Consider the following 10,825-nt stretch of genomic DNA (forward strand, 5'->3'; position numbering starts at 1 on the left):
GTGTGGCTTATTATATGAGTGACCGCTAGTATGTCTTCACTATAATCCAAAATACATTATATGTGTTGCGTGTAAGAGATGGCATAAAATATGTGGGAAATGCAATACTACACTTGATTTATGTCGGAGCTTAAGGGTGTGTAATATATAAAAGTATGGGATGTATGTTAAGAAATAACGATAAAGATGATCTACTGGTGCTCATATATTGTGTGACGGATCTGAACGGCAAATAAGGAGAGACATAGTTTTTCATATTATATTTATTAATATTACAGCATATATTCAATTGACCTTAACTAGCGCTTCTCCATTTAAAACACCAGTGTTTTGTTGCGTGATTGTCATCAGGAATACACTTTAATTATAATCAAATGTATTCACTTTTTTATATTGAATATTAAGTATTTTCTATCCTTTAAATATTGCCATAAACATTGTTAACGCATTACATTCATAGCTATACATAATTGTAGTAAAAAGTTTGGTTTTTGGGTCATTGTGATATACACAGTGTGTATTACACACACATACATACAGTGCATCTATTATTTTATCTAAATTTGATAATTTTTTTAACTCAAAATATTTTTTTTATTTAAAAAATCATATTTGACAAAAATTTCATTTATAATGGCACTTTTAAGGATATAATTTTAATGATAAGTATTATTTTTATATTAAAAATTAAATTTGTTATCATATATTTCTACGTTTGAAATTAGTTTTATTAATATAAATATAAATGTAAAAATTCATGGATAAACATTTTTCATACAGTGTTGTATATAAATTCATTAGTGTTGTATAATTTCACAATAAAGTTTATATGAAACCCATTTAGAGAAACGATAAAAAATATCACAACAAAATCAATCTCATGCTATCCTAACTGTTTGTTTCCTCATAGACAACACCTCTGCCATCCCGTTCCTCCCATTCCCTGCTGTTATGGTGTTATAGTGTGAATCATTCTCATGTATATTATAATTGTTTTATTCTTTAAAAAATAATTTGAATTGAAATAAAATAGCATAATTATTTAGCGATTTACTAGTATTTAATTTTTCGCTATATATTTTGTATTAATTACTAAATATTCAAAAAATAATAATATGTGTTCTTATTTTTGAAAAAAATAAAAAAAAAAGTTATTTGAAATTATTGCTTAATTTGATATATAACATCAAATAATTATAATTTATTAGTTTTTTTGTATAATCATTAGTTATTATTATTTTATAGTTCGATAGTATTTTAGGTAAATTTACAAAATTATATGAATTGTAATGAATAGATATATTATCTAAATTTATTTGGTTGAATCAAATAAAGTAATAACATTAGCGAAGGCAGTGTCTACTGTATTCAAATTATTATTGAATTCAATAACTTTTGATAATAATATTTAAGTGAAATAATATTTCAATAATTGGCCCACAAAGACATAGATATTATATTCAATACATATAATATAGTACTTGATATTTAAACAACATAACACCCCATTTGTATACAATTTATATATATATATATATATTTATTTATTTAAGAACCACACCCAATATAGTATTAATATATATTATATAACTATAGTTAATATACTGTACAATACATATGATATTTCTATGAAAGGATAAATTTTATTGTTTTATATAATACAATGACTCAACATATCTTCATTATTGCATTTTTTCACAATTTTTAACCACATTATAAACACTTAATTTAATTTTTAATTTGTGATTCATATGATAAATAACTAAATAGAAATATTTGATTGTTTAGCTCAATAAAGTTATCACAATTTTATGTAATTTGGTTATAATATTGATAATTATTTGGTTATAATTTGTTTCTAAGTTAGTTATGATATTATTTTTTATTAAAATAATTTTACATATATTATATTTTTAGTTATTTTAATTAATAAATATTTGTTAAATATAGTTTCACGAACTAAGTTATTATAACGAACAGTTACTAAGTTATAAATCGATACTCATGTTAACTACAAGTGCTATAAATTGTACAAATACTTTGGCGCCCATATAAAAAATAATCGTACATTTGTTTAAATATAGTTAAAGTTCTTAATGTATTAAAAAAAATAATAAATATTTATTATTAATTTCCATTTGAATGGTATATTGAAAAATGACTCCTATTTTTAAACTATACTTTTTGACCTCTTGTGTATTCACAAAATTTTCCCAAAATGTTATTTTTATAATATAAAATTAATATCTATTTATTTGAAACCACAATAATGTAGGCGTTGGTCACAAACTGTATGACAATTTCTGTGCATTTGTTTGATTGTATCTAAATTTATATATAATATATGTATGTTTTTCTCATATGAACTCTAGTATATTACTATAGTTTCATTGCATATTTTTATGTTAAATACTATTATGTTTATAATAATAATACCTTATATACAGTATAATATAAGAAAATAATGTACACTTTGATTGTCTATGTTTTAAATAGTTTAGAGGCGTATACTATAATGCTATCATAATTGAATATTTATCTCTTATTTTTTTGATTTATTATTATTTTTCTGTTTCAATAACATTTAGTACTAAACCTTTTAATTGACGATTAATTGCGAGAATATTCTGTACTTTGAGACTATGACGAGCTGTTAATATATTAAGCACACGACTCAATACACTGATAAGTTTACTCATTGTTGACTAACTTGCAGTCAATAGATTACAAAACTAAAATTATTTCTAAGAACCGAACCGTAATTTAACTCAAAATAATTAACATTTTCTTAAGTAATAAAATATAATTATATATTTATAACATTTTTTAAAAGATGTATATTATTTTATATGATTTATTATATCTTTTACATAAATAAACTTCAGCTTTATATATAATTTTAAAATACAAACATTTAAATCTTAATATAATACAACATTTTATTTCAATGTATAGATAATCTTGTAGTTAAATGAGAATTTGATTAATTATTAATTATGTGATCCAGTGTTGGCAAAGACAAAATTTGTATAATACAATGTATAATACATGGCCAATTTTGTATACAAACTAAATTTAGAGCCTCCTAGTGTCAAAAGCATTGATATAAGGAAAGTAACACATGTTTTATAATAAATATAGATTTAATATTAATTTTTCATTTAATTTCTATTTTCTAATTTAAATTATTTCGTTATTATTATTTAAAATCATCAATTATCATAACAAAAATGCATTTCTAGCCATTAAATGTTTACTAAATATTTTTTATAATTTTTTCAACATAGTATATATTAGTTTTTAAAATTGTATAATAAATGCAGTACATTGTATTATACAAAGTCAAAATTCAAAACCTTGTATTTTTTCAACCCTTGTGTTATCTTATGTTTGATTAAAATATATTTTTGCACTCAGGTGTGAAAAATCCGGGGATTGATACTATAAAGTCTACAGTAGGTGTAAATATATACAAAATGTAGATTATACAAAGTAGTTTAAATTTAAAATTTATTTTTATTATATTATAAGATAGTTTTGCATTAAAATTATTATACATAATTATAATTTATAAATTGTAAATAATTTATAATTAAATATTTTATTAATTTATTATTATACAGTATAATAAATTATAACTTATTATAGTCATATATTTTTATTATAATTTATATTTTTTCAAATTTAACCCGTTTTTACTTTGAACCGTTAACCTACAAAACCGGAACCATTTTTGAAGTCTACTTTTTATTATCATATTTTATATTTGCTTAACTATTCTTAAATATAATATTTAATTCAATACTTGATTTTTTTATTTTGTGTTTTATAACTCATTTTTATTATATCTTTTTTCAATAGCAAGCTATTAAATGACACATAAATATTGTTTCGAGTAATTGTGAAAAAATAATTTTGTTTTTACTTATTTTTATGGGCTATAAATTAATGTATATAAAACTTATTTATATTGTTATTTATATGAAATAAAATTATTTTCGGTAAGATTTGATTATTTAATTCATATTCATGTATTTTTTATTAATGACAACTCAATAAAACATTGAAAAACTGATATCATTTAAAAACTAATTTTATTTATTTGTTTGTTTGTTTTGTGTCTACTTCTCATATAATTGAAAGTGAAAGTTATCAGTAAATTAAATCATTGCATAAAATTGTTATTTAATGTTAAAGCATATGAAAAACTAATGTATATATTGTCATATTATTTATTAGATATGAAGTTTAGTACTAATTAAAAGATATTTTTGAATTATAATTAATCTATTAATTATATATTTGTTTAATTTATGTGAATTACAAAGTGTTAGAAACTGAAAGCAAAACAGTGTTTTGTAACTGTTTTCAAATTAATACAACATTAAGTGAAATAACAGTCCTATTTGTGACATTTTTACGGTATTATATTATTATTATTGAACGCCCAGTTTATAATGAATATATACGGTATATACTGTATAAAACATTACTAACATTACTGAGACTTAATAAACACATTTAAGCAAACCATACGATTTTTGTAGCAAATAAGCCAAATATATGTTGACATAATCTGATGGGATATATGCTGAACACACCCATTAATACACTACCCGTGCGATCATTAAATTGCAAATAAACCATTTGTTGTTGTCATTGCATTTAATGACATATTTTTATTATTTCTACAGCAATGCTAAGTATAATAATACACAATCAAAAATGATTATTATAAATAATATTTGACAGTTGACTTATTATTGAATATTATTAATTTACTATAGATTATCTCATTTCAATGATTTTAAATCGTGAAAATATATTTCAGTTTAATTTTTGTGCTCATGTATTTGATTTAATCAAATTGAATTATTGTTAACATTATATGAACAAAATTCGCAACTAATCAATAATTTTATGTTAATTTTTATTTGATAAAAATAAATTGCAAAAATATTATGTACACCCATTTTTAAGTGTTAGCCCTGAATGATATGAATGTGTCATTTAATCAAACGGGTGTTGTGTTATCCGTTATAAATTACGGATATTTTATATTTAAAACTATTTTTCTCTTCATTTTAATATCAATTATCTTTCTATAAAATTTGATTTTTTTAGATATATTACACTATTGAATGAATTAGTATTATTTTATTTTATATTGGTTTATCTGTTTTTCTATTATATAGATAAATATTTATTGAATTAGACAAACATAGGAGTAGCTATCGATTTATTTAATTGATATTAATGTAATGTCATAACAAATAACAATATTAGAGGCCTTCCATAATATATTTAAATCAATTGTTTTACTAAAAGTATTAATATTTTGAAACCTTGATTGTTACAAATTGTATTATAATTTAATCAATTAAAATACTATATTAAATTATTTCTACATTAATTTTTATTTATTTTATTTCTCACAATAAAAAATGAAAACGATTAAAGTTTAAAGTTTATTATAAAATATGAAAAATAAAAATAACTATAACTTAGTAATAAATATTGAATTAACTAGAAATAAATGTAACCAAATATAATGGAGAAAACTTTTAACTCTCTTTACACTAATTTTTTAATCAACAATAATAATTAAAGGAAGTGAACTAGTGTTGGCAAAAAAGAGAAATTTATAAAATAATAGAGAAATTTCTAGAAAATTTCTAAAAGAAATTTCTATTTATGGGATCCCCATGGAAAATTTTGTTTTCTCGATATTTGTTAACTTGCTTTTACATTGTTTTTACAAGTAATAATTAAATATAAGTATTAGTATTTAATTACTAATTTATTTAATTATATTAAACTGTGTTATATACAGTATATATTGTATATTAAAATTTAGAATGATGAATAAAATTTTACAAAACTGATTATTATTAAATAATTATTTTATATATAGATATCACTTTTTTGTATAATATATGTATATTATTACAATATTTATAGATATGGGGATCCCATAGTATAATAATACAGTTAAATTTCAATAGAAATTTTATTTATTTATTTAGAAGTTTCTAGAAACTTTCTTATGGATATTTATTAGAAACTTTCTATTTTCCCATCTCTAAAGTGAACTAAATTTTTTATTTTTTTAATAATAATTAAATTTATGATCTAATAAAATATATTAAATATATAATAAATGAGTATAGATAATTAAATTACAATTAAAAATATTTTGAGAATCTAAGTATTTAAACATTTTAACATTAAATATTACTCATATTCTATATAATTGTATTGTAAAATCATATTATTAATAATATTTTTTATTTTTTTGCAATTAGTTTTTAATTATAAACAAATTATACTGATGTATCTATTTTATTTTATTTATTAAATATTCTTTGAGTTAAATGATTGTATTAATGTGTGTGTGTTTTAGAGAGAGAGAGAGAGAGAGAGAGAGAGAGAGAGAGAGAGAGAGAGAGAGAGAGAGAGAGAGAGAGTAAAAGTAAGAGAGTGATAAAATGTTTATTAACTATATATAAAATACAACTTTAAAAATCAATGAAATTAGTTGAATACATAAATCTTATTTTAACAGCAAATTACTTATAACCAGAGGGACTAATAAATGGTATTATTAAACTATACATTACAATTTTGTAATATAATTTATTGTTTTGAAAATGATACATTGATAAATTTTGGAAAATTTTATTTTAAATTCTAAATTAAAAATCAATTTTTCACATTTCTTTTAAAGTTAATGATCGCGTTATAGCATCTGTTTTGTCCTAAATTTTATTTAAAAAATTTATTTACTGCTATAACTAATTTAACACTGAATTAATGAATCATTAAATAAGTGAATGACTTAGTTAGTGACCGAGAGAGTGGAGAGAGAGAGAGAGAAAATAAAAAGAAAGAGAGATACTAAATGCAATTGTTTAATCATTTTAAAGTCATATTATAAATATCTATATATTTTACATAAAACGTTAATATTGTTTTATATTGTTAGTACTGTTAATGTTTATACAGTATGAATTGAATATTATATAAAAATCAATTTTTTGAATGGCATTCAATGAACAAATATCAACTGAAATATAAATAATAATTAAAGTACAATACAATTGATAACATGATATTAAATTTAAAAAAATTGTTAACACTTTTATACAAAATATAAGCAAATTATATAAATTGTATAAATTATAATATAAAAACAATTTCATTGCCAGTGCTCTATATAATTGCTGACCTCTCCCTATGCCTCGAGATTATTAACTGTCAGTTGCTTATAAACATACAACAGCTGCTGGTATTATGTAAGTAATGAACCAAATATCAAATCATATAATATTAAGTGTTTTCACAAATAAAATATTAATAATTTCTAATAATTATTTTCTATTCCTCCTCTTTATTATCAATGCCTTTCATTTTTCTGTCAAAGTCATTAATTTCATATAATTTTATAAACATACAGACTTTTTTAAGCTTTTTAATTAATTATTAATAGTTATATTTAATTATTTTAAATTAAATCTATTTAATTAAAATTATTTACCAAAAATTCATTTTTTAAAATATACAGTATAATATAAGTAAACTAAATTTTTGTTTTATTTAGTGTTAATTTTCAATTATTATAAAGTATTGTCATTATTATAACAAATAGTATAATTTGCGAATTTTAATATAAATTTATTTATATAATTTATATACTGTATATATATTTATATATATTCAACATTTTTAGATATATTTTATTTTTGTATAATATGTTTGATGTTATATCCAGTAATTCTTAGCTGATGTTAATTGTATCGATAATATTTAAGCTGAAAATTACTGGTAAAGAATATCATTAGTCTAGTTATTCAAATATAATGTATATTGTATTTATTATATAGTAGATAGCATTGTCAAAATCAACTTATGGAAATATTTAAAAAAAATTATTAGTGTACTATTATTCTTATTGTTTCTTAAAAGACAGGATAACTTTTAAGACAAATTTTGTTTTTTGGTGATCTATGCGAATCTGAAATCAGAATTGTTTATAATTGATATGAAATTATTGATCAAAATTGTCAAATGAGGTTAGAATTTGTTATAATAATTGGTTAGTTTGATGATTGCATGATTAACAAACATTTTAATATAAAATCAGTCAACTTATATGTGAAGGTGATTTAGAACTGATTTAACTATAACTACTACAGTATATAACAAATTATATTTATAACAAATTGACTTTTTATACAACATCTCACTCTCAATATCACACACACACACACACACACACACAACACACCCAACAAATGTGTTTTTATAGCAATTTTATAAATTTGTTTAAAGCTATCTGTGTTACAATTTATATTATTATTTAGTTATTTCATACATATTTTATATTAGAATGAAATTTTTTATTTAATGCATCTGCAGTCTCTCTCTCTCTCTCTCTCTTTCTTTCTTTCTCTCTAATCTGATGTTAGGTGTGGTCTTTATAAGATCTCTTTATATATCTGTATATTATTCATAAATAAGCTAATATTTGTGATTTTGTAGAGTATGTAATAATAAGTTATACAGTAGTATAGAAACTAAAATACATTTAAATCGATAGAAAGGCCAGTAAATACAAGGATTTTCTCATTTAATAAATAAATCTTAAATTATTTATTTTTATAAGTATATTGAGAATTAATTTTAAAAAGAATTTCCAATGTTTATTTTAAATTAAAAATATATTAATTATGCGATTTTGATATATTTTACAATTATTATAATTATTATATAAATTATTCTTGACAAGATATTTAAACCTGTATATTATTTATACACTATTATATTTATATTATATATTGAATAATTTGTTATTAAATAACTTGTATTGACATTATGTTGTGTAGTACCACACCAGTTAGGATACTCCCATTAATAGATAGATCTAGAGATAAATGGGCCCTACCCTACCCTTTCAACTAATAGCATGTTTTGGTGAATACCAGTAGTTGATTATTATTGCATTTTTATCTTACATCATATACTTTATACTGTATTACTAATAGTAATTTACTACAGTATGTGTATTGACTTAATTTATGTATTGAAAAAAATTATAGTATTTTTTATCATTTAATCATATTATTATTATTTTTACCGAAGTAAATAGACTAAAAATATTTTAGTATCATAAAATATATAATAAATGTATTTTCTGTAAAATTGTATTGAAATTGTTATTATATTATTGTTATTACAACTTATTGTCTATTTTACAATGACTAGTTTTTTAAAGTTTACTTGTTTAAACATTTTATGTCTAATGTAAAGTTTTTTAATTAAAATTTATATAAATGTGTGATTATAAACACTAATTATAAAAGACTTAAACTTCAATAGTATAATAGTCCACACCCTAATAAGCTCCGGGATCTTTTAGATATTCAACAAACTACTTAAAGGGTGTTTTACGATCTTAAATAATAATAAAGTTTTTGAAGTTTTGCTTTTAAATCACTTATTTTGTTTAGTTTTATCGTTTATTTTCTGATCAAATGTATAAATACTGCACACAAACCAAATGTATTATAGCATTGCTGTAAAGTGAATGCATTGTATGGTTTAATTAGTTTTTTAGTTTTTTCATAGTTTATACGTCGGGTGTGTTATATGTTGTATAATATAGTCATGATTTTTATACCATATATACTGACTCCCAAACAAATAGAGGAACAGTCATACAATTAGCTAACACGTGTGGCCGACACAGACTACACGATAAATGTGTTAAAATTTACTTATAAATAAAAAAAAATATTTACATTATGTTTTTACCCCACCTAAAGATTTTTATATTAATACAATAAAAATAATGATATATTTAATAATATTAATTTGATACAAGTTTGTTTAACTACTAATCAGTTATAAATTTACAAATAATGAAATATTTTAAATATTATCATATAATATAACCTACGAGTCTTACTACTATAAAATGACAATTTTTGACAAAAATTGTTTGACGTATATATTAAATTAAAATAATAATTTTTCTTATCCAAAAATATTATTACGAGTTTTTTAAAAAAAATATGCATATTTTTTTATTGAAACTTATATTTTATATATGTTTTTTTGAATTAATTAGTAAAAGTTTATTTGTGCATGTTAAAATTTTATATAATATATATAATAAGCTACTGTCCCGTCTTGTCCCGTCTTGTCCCGTCTTGTCCCGTCTTGTCCCGTCTTGTCCCGTCTTGTCCCGTCTTGTCCCATAAACAAAAAATGGTTTTGTCCCGTTGTGTTGTTTAATAAGACCAAACAGGATCTTGTAATCCCAAAATCGTGTTTTACAACTTTTATTTAGTATACTTTTACTTGAAGTTACAAATAATTATTATTGGCTATAATATTTTAAAGACAATGAATATAAAGTGATGATTATAAATTTATAATATTGCCATCCTATTCATCAGTTTGCTATAATTTATTTTAATAATAATAGTAATAATAAATGAATTAAACTTTAATAAAATCTAAATTTAATTAAAGTATTATAACAAAAGTATTAAATATTTCAAACTAATTAAATTTTGTCCACAAAATTATATATTGTACTTAAATTGACAGACGATAGCGATGTTAGATTTAGAAAACAAAATTATTAAATTAGTTAAGTTTTACAGATATTTATTTTATATGTTTAGAAACTATTGGAAAATGAATATATTTTTGTGTAAGTATTGTTGTGAAAGATATTTCTTATTTATATAAAAATTCAAAACAAGTCTCAATAGTTTTTATACATTCGTTTAAAATAAAATGTTTAATAATATATTAC

This window comes from Oppia nitens, unplaced genomic scaffold, assembly GCF_028296485.1.
Source record: "Oppia nitens isolate AA-2021 unplaced genomic scaffold, nextdenovo-longstitch-racon4-pilon3 scaffold5_pilon_pilon_pilon, whole genome shotgun sequence".
Classification (NCBI taxonomy): Eukaryota; Metazoa; Arthropoda; class Arachnida; order Sarcoptiformes; family Oppiidae; genus Oppia; species Oppia nitens.